The sequence below is a fragment of the Nanorana parkeri genome, unplaced genomic scaffold, assembly GCF_000935625.1.
Source record: "Nanorana parkeri isolate BGI_ZX_2015 unplaced genomic scaffold, ASM93562v1 scaffold1694, whole genome shotgun sequence".
Classification (NCBI taxonomy): Eukaryota; Metazoa; Chordata; class Amphibia; order Anura; family Dicroglossidae; genus Nanorana; species Nanorana parkeri.
In genome coordinates, this window is record NW_017307962.1 from 219,339 (window position 1) to 223,859 (window position 4,521).

Genomic DNA, 4,521 nt, shown 5'->3' on the forward strand with positions numbered 1-4,521 from the left:
ACACCACATTTATAAAATGTAAATAAGTATCTGTAAAATATATATTTTCTCTCAATCACTGTTATTAACTTTGCTGTGTGTTGCCTGCAGTATGTCATTCTTTCCACTTCTGTAACTATGTCTTTTGTTAAAGAAATAAATATGAACACATTCACGTATTGAGTTACTAACACTGTTCTGTTTACACTATACCCTGCAGCTTTATTAAAAAGGTTATGGAGGCAAAATATGAAATTTAAGTAAGTTGTAAGGGGCTACAACTGTTGCTAGAGATCAGCGATGAGGTTTGGGTTCGCAGCTACCATGAGTTCGAGGCAAATCCTGTTGTCTTCAATATTCACTGTCCCAGCAAATTTATGTGTAGATTCACCTGGAAGAATGTTTTTAAACTATAATGCACTGCATGGCCTTTCAACTATGGCCAGCAGGCTTAGAAGGACCAAAAAGGGGGCCTTTGGATATGCCAGTAGCCTCACTATAACAGGAGGGGCACAGAGCAGCCATAGTGTCAGTGCATTAGAAGCGGCTGTTGGGAGAGGATAGGGAATGCTGACAAACTGCATAGGAAGATATTATGGTCAAATAGGAAACTACTTTAATTCTGATTGCTTGCTCTTTGGGCTATTGACTCCTTAGCTGCTTTTGTTGTTATTACTGGGGGTTTTCACAGCAAACCTTTTTCCTGCAAGACTTTTTTTAATTTCGTTCCAGGGGACATGTCTTTTGGGATGTTTATTGATTTTGGAGGTATATTGGTTATTATTTTATGCTGATACTGTCTATGAAAATACAGATTTAACCACTTGCTGACAGGGGTGATCATACCCCCTTCCTATCCAGGCCATTTTTCAGTATTCAGTGCTGCATCATACAAGCGATCGGGCGTCTTTGCAGACGCCGGACCGCTTGTATGTAAACAGCCATTAAGGGCTGTTTCAAATTCTGGTGGTTTCCCTCCGTGCCCGCACCCGCACCCCCCTGGAGTTTAAAGACACCTACCCACATCCAGAAGGCTCTCGTTCGGCCGTTTCTGAACGTTCAGTGGACGGGAGGTTGTTAAGGCATGCTCGAATCATAATTTTTTAAGGATTTGTGTATTTTCAATGTTACCTTCGAAGCCACATGAAAAGGCCTCTCCCTGCTGTATGGTATTTTTAAAATCATTTTTGCATTTGTACATGCCCCAGTATATAAGGCAGCATGGAAATAAACTGCAAACAATGCATGTTTGTTCTTCCTGTGCTTGTTTCTCTCTTTGTAGGAAGATAAGTGAATTATTTTATTTTTGGGTGCCACAGGCTATGTATACTCCCTGTTCACTTCTCTTGACATTCTGACTTTGTCTAATAAAGTCCTGTTAAAACTGCATTCAGCCTTGTACAACCACTAAAAAAAAGAACCTGTCAGGTTATACATTTGGGAGCTGTGCTTTTTTTTAATTTGCAACCTCCAGAAGGTCATCCTTTTCCTTTCTACTTGTGAATCACTGACTTGGGCCAAGCATGGGTCAATCTGGTGTTGAGCCTGATATGGGCATACTTTTTTTGAACTGGTGACTTAAGGCCCATTCACACCAGCAGCTGCGCTAGAACACAGTCGCTGATGTGCACTGTGAAGGCTGCAGTGCCGATTTGATGGAAACAGTGCATGACACTGTAACTTATTTACTTTTTGCTAGAACTTCATTGCAGTACTTTTTTTCAGCGCACACCACTGCAGTGCTGATTGTAAAAGAGCCAAAATTGCCTTGTTATTGTGGTTGAGACTGCTCTGGGTGTAAATGGGCCCTTACTGAGTAGTAAAGAGAAAATGTGCTTCTCCCAATTTTCTACCTGACAGGTTTTCTTTAAAGAATAAGCAGCTTCTATGTATATGTAGATGTCTAAAACAGACCTACATTGTATTAAACTTAACATTATCCTAAACCTCAAATGTCAGAAAACTCTCTCAGTGGGGGATTGGATGATACCTTAGCCATGGTCCATTACTACAAATTTCTCTTCTTAATATGTAATCCTGAAAGAAATGCATAGAATTTTGCACTTGACTAATATATTCATGATACATTAGCTTATTTTCTTTTTTCTTTAACCAATCTCTTCAATTTTAAACATGTGCTGAGAGAAAAATGAAGGCTGCCATTGCTGAGGCCTTTTCCCAAATTTCTGTTTGGCTGGCTGTAATACTTATCTTCTGGCGTTGGTTCTTTATAAGTTAAAGTGAATCCATATCCAGACAATGCACATTAATCATTTTAAAACAAGCCCTTAATGGCCTCAAGAAAGCTCTTTTATTACTTGTAGGGATGTTCAGATACCGGTTCAGATACCAGTGCCGATACTTGACATTTTCACAAGAACTTCCAGGGTTGCAGCAGTTGCAGCTGGGACCTGGCTCTGCCACTCCACCACTATCCTGAAATCATTAGTCTGTATTGTTTTAGAAAAACTGTCACATGACAATAAACAAAAATGTATCAGTACTTGTATCTGTGAGTACTTGGACAAGTACCAGTCCCTGTACTTGAAAAAAAGGTTGCATCCCTAATATATATTTATAAAAAAAATTCATACATCAAAACAGGGATGCACAAATCCCAGGAGCTCCATGTGTTCCTTAAAAATGATAGATGCCTACTAACTTTTGAACTTTTCTATGACAAGTCTTGGAGCTGGAAAAGTATCTGTACATATACTTGTACCAAGTAGGGTACTTGGTATCTGAAAATCCCTAATTACTTGTTAAGAATATGTAAATAATATAATGTAAATTGTCTTGGCAGAGGTGCAGCTTAATGAACTGTATCAAGCACATGGCAAGTGAAGTCAAAACTCCAAATCTGTATCCTGTTATTTGATTGGTTGCTCAACATATTGAAGAAAATTTCTGAGCATGCCAGACAGGCAGCATTTTCAGGAGAGATAAGCAGTGCCAGGCTTTCCTTAGCATAAAACAGATAAAACATCAGCCTGTCCAAGCTACTAACTAAACTCCTGTCAGTTCCTGACTAAAAAGGTTCCCTTAATAGGTTCCCTAAACAAACAGGTAGCTCTTGTAATTTTTAGTGTTCTATCCCTAGTAAGCCTTTTCACCCAGTAGCATGCTACCATAGCAGAAAGTGAGTACAGCCTGTGTACAGCTGAGACTTTAAACTACACTCGGCAGTTAAATCTTAGAAATGCATTCAAGTACCTAAACTGTTAACAAAAATGTAGCTTATTTGTGCATCACTCAGGATAAGTATAAAAATGCTTGGACAATAGCGTATCAAAGCTGTCACTAATAAAAAGAGGATTTTTCTTTGCACGCGATTGGATAATTGGAGTCAGCAGAGCTTCATCTCATTCACTAAGCAACGTGAAAATTCCCTTGAACAGTAAAAAGCCTACCTATACTATAGTAAATCAACCCTAATGGCTTCTAACACAAATTGGCATGATAGTGTATTTGTAGAAAAATTAGACTGCAAGTCCCTTTGAAAACATGCACTGGCTGAATATGCTGGCTCTCAACATGGATGAAGAAAAAGTACTGGCTTGGGATGAAAAAGAACACCCTCTTAGGACTTTCATTGCTAGATAATTAGGAATGTATTAAAACTTTCTTTTCTTCAAGCAAATGCTTTAACTTTTTCTTTCTTCAAGATATATGCCATGGTCATTAGTGTCTGAGTAGATTTTGGAAGTACGTTGATATTCAGTCTAGATGCTGATTCTTCCTGATATAAGATCATTAAGATTCACCAAACAAGCACCTTAGAAAGTTTCCTGTCAATGCCTGCCCAGTGAAAAAAAAAAAAAAAGAACAACTCATGTTGGAACAAGTCTCCTAAAAGTCTCTCCTGGCTTATTTTCTGTTAATTTAGCTTATATTAATGTATGTGGAAGTGATACACACACTGTTCTGCCAACAGATAAAGTGCAGAGACTTAAATGTTCAACTTTTTCAGGAGCTTTTTTTTCTGCACCTACACAGTTAATTTATCTCATATGCCAATTTGTGTGAAAGATTCCGGTGTCTGGATATTGTTCAGCTGGGACTAGGTGAGAAGTTTCTGCTTGGGTGCACATACAGCATATAAATGAAGCTCTAGAGACAGAAAACAATAAAGCATGACTGTAGTTTGACTCCATGGCAAATAAATACATACTTGTCTTTAAGACAATGCACGTGCAAATCAGAAACAAAAAACCTGATGCAGCGCAAAATGAGACAGGCACTTTGGAGGAGGTATGAAATGTAATAAAGAAACAAAGTTTCTTACAAATGTAAGCATGAACAATGAAATATGCAAAAAGGAACCTCCTATAATCAATTCATGTTCATAAAACATTTTAGAGTTCAAGCCAATTTTCAATCTAAGTGCTGGAACACTTATTATTAAAATAATTTTCAGAATGGTTGGATCTTGATTACACCCACATTCACCCTATATATTTATAAAACATTTGCAGAGTGAACATCTATGTGAACAAGATTCACAAGATACAAGGATTTTTTGTTGTGTTTTAGTATTCATCT